This window comes from Callorhinchus milii, unplaced genomic scaffold (genome assembly GCF_018977255.1).
Source record: "Callorhinchus milii isolate IMCB2004 unplaced genomic scaffold, IMCB_Cmil_1.0 Scaffold2, whole genome shotgun sequence".
Lineage (NCBI taxonomy): Eukaryota > Metazoa > Chordata > Chondrichthyes > Chimaeriformes > Callorhinchidae > Callorhinchus > Callorhinchus milii.
In genome coordinates, this window is record NW_024704743.1 from 47,549,731 (window position 1) to 47,555,966 (window position 6,236).

Below are 6,236 nucleotides of genomic sequence, written 5' to 3' on the forward strand. Positions count from 1 at the left end.
CTTCAGCTCTCCCCTCGACTCTCTACCCCCTCCTCGCTCCCTCCCTTCCCACCCCTCACCCTGACCATTTCCTGCCTGCTCGGGTCCCGACCCAACTATCCAGCGCCTTGGGACATCCTCCTGACGTGAAAGGCGCTCTATAAATGCAATCTTGTTGTTGTTGCTCCAAACCCAAGAGTACCAAGGCCAATTATAGTACACTGACATCAGCCAACAACACATATCAACAGTTGAAATAATACAGACTTCGGACAAAATCAGATGCTCCTGAGTGAGAAGGCAAGGTGGTGAACACTCAGTTAATAGAAAATAAATGCATAATGTGTAAGAAATATTTGGAAAAATATCATTTGTATTTAATTTTGGAATTTGTGAACATATATTTTTAAAGAGCAGGCAATGAAGGCAATGAATGTGGAAATTATAATTATTAATATTTGCAATTCATATAGCACCTTATGAGATTTAAACATCTCATAGTCCTTCACTTAGTTTGAAGTACTGTGATTATTGCTACGTTAGCAAATTCAGAAACTGATACGAATCAGAAACATCCCACAAACTGCAATAAGATGAATGACAATTTTTTTTACAATGAGAAATATTAGGAGGAGTTTTTTGCACTTCTTTGAAATAATGTCATTGGATTAATGTATTCCACTTGAATTAATAACTGGCAGATGGTTAACCTTTGTTAACTATCTCACCAAAATAATACTCTAATAATACAGCACTCTTGAGAGGGTGCTATATATAGCATGGAGGGTGCTATATAAGTGCAAGTTGTTGTTAGTCTTGCAGTACTCCCTCAGTACCTCACTTAAGTGAAAACCTATATGTTAAGCGTAAGTTCTGGTGTATGGATCAAACCTACTGCCTTCTGATCCAGAAAAAAAATAAAGGCCAACAGAGAAAATGGTGACTCGGAAACTTAGTACACTTTTCTTTCATTTCTGGGATAAGGATTTATTTCCAGTAAAAAGTGATTCACCTCAGGCTAGCTGTAAGAATCCTACATAAGAGCACCAACCCTGTTTCTGCTGGTCAGCACATCTCCACAAAATGATTCATAATTTAGCAACATCTTAGGTAATTAAGCCCATTGATTTTTTTTTAATCAGGTTGTGCAATTCTTTACATTTTTAAACAAAATCTCCTGAGTTTATCACAAGTTATTAAACTTTTTGCAACTGTGTTACTTCTTATTGAGATATGTAAAATCTGCAGATAGGTGATGTAGAATTATAATAATCCTTGCATTTGATATCACGTCTTTGAGACATCTCAAAGAGCTTCACAGAATATAATGTAAAGTGTAGTAACTGAAACCACCACAGCCAACTGCACACAGCAGTATCCCACAAACAGTCGTGCATTGAGTGACCAATATTTTCTTTTGGAGGGAATATTGTGCCAAGCAATCTGCCAATCGACTAACAACTGGGTTCCTACTTACTGTTAGGTAAACAGAGATGTGTGGAGTAAGGAAATTTGCCTAAGGTTTTGAATTGGAGAGAATTCACACCTCTTATTAAATTAACCAAACACAGAGTCTACAACTTTTTAAATCTGAATTAAAAGCTTTTGTTTGCTCCACTGTATACCTGCAGAATGCTGCCATTAAAATTTTATATAACATCCACAACAAAATTACATTTGTGTAGCGCCTTTCACGTCGGGAGGACATCCCAAGGCGCTAGAAACTATTTGCTTGATTTGCATAAAACGGGTACTTTTACTCAGAGGCAGTACAAACAGATGGTTTGCAAATCATACTGAGAACGATGCCAAGAGTAAAAAAAGTGTTTTATTCCTCTCAATTACAGTAATTTATTTGGCTATGAAAGACACAAAATCATGTTGCATTAAGGCCATGAAACACAATCCAAATATAATGAATGTAAAAGTTTATGACATTTTAGCAGTTCTAAATAAAAGTAGCCATTTATTACTTTAAACATTCACCAAATGCACACACCTGAGCCATTGCTTCACCCGTCCTCGGTCAAGTAATCTGCAGAAGAGAGAAGCTTCTGCGGGGATAGAAAAACAGAGGACAGGGTAGGACTGGATCATTCCTAGAACGGAATGGAAGGACACCATGTTCCTGGTGGAGGGGAGCGATAATAAAAGTGTTCTGAAAGCAGGAAGGCGTTTTTGAAACAACCATCCCATATTAATGTAATCAATTTAGTCATAGGCATGTACTCCAATACTTTGTTTTAAATTTCAACAACATTAATTAAAAGGACATATTGCAACAAATGAAGCCGAGAGCATGGAGAGGATTTTTGGTTGCATTTTAAAAATCCCTTGATAGTTTGCTAACTTTAAATAAATAAATGTTTTATGGGTTATTAGATGTGTTAAATTCTACAATTATCAGAAGCTTGAGCTAAACTATTAGAACAGTATTTATAGATTTTAATTAAGAAAAAGCTCTTTTCAAGGAGCCTGACTGTATCAGTGTTCGTCTGGAACAATATAGAATACAGCTGCATGCTATGATTTTGTGACATAACTGTATATATGATTAAAAATACCAGAAAATTACCCAAATAGAATTAACACATTTAGAAATCTGATTGTGCTAACAACTTCTTATGTGATATATCAGCTATTGCAAGACTACACAGAAGTCTTCACAGTTTTAGCTTTTAATTTACTGCTATTTGCAGCAGGCTACAAACCACAAATAACTCTGACAAAAACATTTTAGCTCTCAAACACAACCATTTTTAGTATGTTGAAATATTGAATTAAAACACATAAACCATTGCTACATGTGGGTTTGACCAGATAATCCCCTTCACTCTAGTTTTTAAGCGACTGGAGTCATTAGGTTTGTTGCCCAACTATTTTGTACGATAAACTATAATTTCGAAATTAACACACCACAAAACCTGACCCTCTGTTTCTAATCTTGAATAATACCTGATTCTTGTTTTAACATGTACTTGTTGCACAATTTACGTTTGACCCTGCTGCAGCAAACCTTGCAAGGCATGACCTAGTATTTTATAGGTACTGTAATACTCTCTGGGAGATCTACACTGCGTTTTGATCCATGATCTCAGGCAATTCACAAATTGTTTCTCCTGGGGTCTGTGTGGCAGAACACCACAGGCTTTAATACAGTGGTGGTCTGTGTGTGTGTGTGTGTGTGAGTGAGTGAGTGTGTGAGTGTGTGTGGAGAGTAAACACTGCTCCATCGAGTTCTCTTGATCGCGATGACTTCATCAACAGTTCAGTAAGTGCAGACGGTGCAAACTTCAGCTTCGGTACAGTTTATCCATCTGTCTGGAACCATAAGCATTCCACACCAATTCTGTGAAAAGCTTTGCAATTAATAAGCGTTGCCCTGATGTAATGTGCTGCTGCCCAGGAGCGCGGATAGGAACAGCTTCCAAAGCTCACTGAGCCCTGTGCACTGCAGAGCACACGCTTCTCAACATATGGGTTGTTTAACGTTAAGAATCGCCTTTATATAACTAAAAGTAACCCCCACACCCCCACCCACACCCCATGTACCAGCTCATCTGATCGTGATATTAACCCTCTGCAGCCCAGTCGATCTGTCTCCCAGCAGCAGAGTGACCGTGTGGACTGGTGTGAAGCACTTTGCTCTCAGGCTGCGCTGCGCTGCGCTGTGCAACAGTGCGAGCGCGGTCCCTAGCGATGATTTTCTTAACTTAAAAAGGTCAGTGCCTTTCAGAGCAATGCTAATCCTCTCAAATTTACAACCGGGTAGAGTGCAAACTACTTCATCTACATCATATTCAGTCAAATTTAAAATATGTGGAGGGGGGGGGAACTCTGTCGTCGCAAACAAATAAGAAATACAGACTACAGTTTCCAGCCAACCTTTCCCCAGGTGCACGACGCTGGAAATAAATACATTCGTTTCACACGCGAGGAATGTCCAGAACACACTGAGACGCAGGAATTGCTGTGAATTGCGCTGCGAGTTATTGGTCGCTGTGCCCCTTCCCAAACTTCTGCGTTTGAAGTCAAGTTACACGGTACGGTTTCTCGCAGATCTGCTGCGAAGCGTAACTTTATAAATTGCACAGCAGCGTTTCACAGAACCAAAGCAAACTCTGTGCATAGTTAACTGCTCGGAAAGCGGCTGAGCTGTTACGGGGGGGGAAGGGGGGCGTTTGCATTTCCGCAAAATATGAAGCAGAATTTCGATTCGGGAAAAAAAACACATAGCTTTAAGTCACGCACAGCCCGGATTCAGTCCCTCGCAACTTTACCCCGTAAGTTGCTTTTTAAAAATGAATATTTCCTCGGTTTGGGTGAAGGATGGGACAAATTTCCACGCGTGAGTCTGAATGCACCGCTTCATCGATAATTCCAGGTCCGAGTTCCAGGTCGTACATGTATCTCTTTCCACAAACAAGTACAACAACTAATGAAGGATGTCCAGGGATAGTGTGTGTGTGTGTGTGTGTGTGTGGGGGGGGGGGGGGGATCATTACAAGACATTTTTGTAAAGACTGCATAACTTTTAGGGAAATCCCAGTTGCTGGGATTATTGGGAATGTTGCGGCTTCACATCTTTTGAACGATAGTCCTTTGAAAGGAGAGCGTTTTGTCAGCAGATCTGCCCTCTGAGCCCTCGATATCTCGGACTGTTAATCAAACACACTTAATAGGCTGCAGAATGACGTCATTCCCAACCACAAGGACCGTTCCCATATCAATTAACAACATTCATTTTTGCTGACAACCGGTTTGACCCGAACGATGAACTGTTTGACACACCATCAGCGCGTTCCCTGGACCACAAACCAGTCCCGGTTTAAAGGGATTCAAATAACAATAGCGCTCCCGATGTAAACCAGGAGGGGAAACCCGGAATCTCTCAACGCTTTATAAATCCGTGAAGTAAATTGTTGACACGGCGTAACTATATACTTTTTGCAACAAAAAAAAATGTGCGGCTTCATTCGATAAACCACCCGGAGCAACACTTCCAGCGGGTTGGAGCGACCCGACTGCGGGAAAACTGCTGACAACTGAGAAGTCAAAGTCACCGAGAAGCTAAAGTTGGTCAAACCTATATTTCGCCCGAAATCTTTTTATTTTCTCTCTCCCCCACCACCACCGCCACCGCCACCACCACCACCACCACCGCCACCGCCACCGCCACCACTTTAGAGAATTCCTCTCCGTGGTCTCTTGTGATGTGAAGGAGACACTATCACATATGCCGGAGCCCCAGACACAAAACAGCGACAAGAATACTAATGACTTCCCAACACCGCGCTCTCCGAACAACTTTCATTTAAAACACTTTTTTTGTGTGTGTGTGTGTGTGTGTGTGTGTGGAAAAGTGCCGCCGCTGTGACAGCATCTCACTCCCACACTCCCTCACAGCGATGTCCCCCTCCACCACCACCACCAGTCACCCACCCACCCAGTCACCCACCCACCCAGTCACCCACCCACCCAGTCACCCACCCACCCAGTCACCCACCCACCCAGTCACCCACCCACCAGTCACCCACCCACCCAGTCACCCACCCACCCAGTCACCCACCCACCCAGTCACCCACCCACCCAGTCACCCACCCACCCAGTCACCCAGTCAACAGTTTGCAAACCCCTTAACACACCCCGAAGTCTCCGGCGGTACAGTTTACTGTTTACTATTTAACACAGGGGTGGGGGGGGGTGCGGGTGGGGGGGGGATAAGAGGGGAAAAAATGGAGAGAGAGAGAGAGAGGGGGAAAGAGAAGAAGAAGAAAAAAAATGAGCAGCTGAGCAAAATGAGCAATGTTTTACACTCGGAACAACTGAGTTGCAAAGTGCCCCGAAAGCGTGCGGATACCTGCGGGGGTTGTCGCGCTGTCCCGGGAATCCTGTCCCCCACCAACTTACCGAAGTGTATTGAAGAAGCGGATCTGCGGGGAAACCACGTTGGGACTGAGCGGCGATTACAATACCTTCTATTTACAGAAGCATTACATCACCTCTGGTGACGTCACGTGGGATTCCTGAACTTCTCGATCATTGCGGTCCCGAGGCCAGAGCGGCGGCGGCGGCGGCGGCGCCACGCACGCACGCACGGCCCGGCGGCGTCAGCGCGCAAGCACGCACGCACGCACCCACCCACCCACGTCCGTCGCCGCCGACGCGCTCGACGACGTAAAGCATGGACTGCGCGTAACAAAGGGAGGGGGCGGGGTTAGGCGCGCCTCGCCTGCTTCTCTCCAACTCCCCCCCCC

General features: G+C 43.8%; 1 protein-coding gene across 1 annotated transcript in view; it reads right to left on the reverse strand.

The window, feature by feature from the left end:
- creb5b (cAMP responsive element binding protein 5b) overlaps positions 1-5,932 on the reverse strand; it is a 201,634-nt gene extending 195,702 nt beyond the window's left edge. The window contains exon 1 of the mRNA XM_042346896.1: positions 5,890-5,932. The gene's annotated coding sequence lies outside the window, so the exon portion shown is untranslated. The remainder of the gene's footprint in view (positions 1-5,889) is intronic.
- Positions 5,933-6,236: the final 304 nt, after the last annotated feature.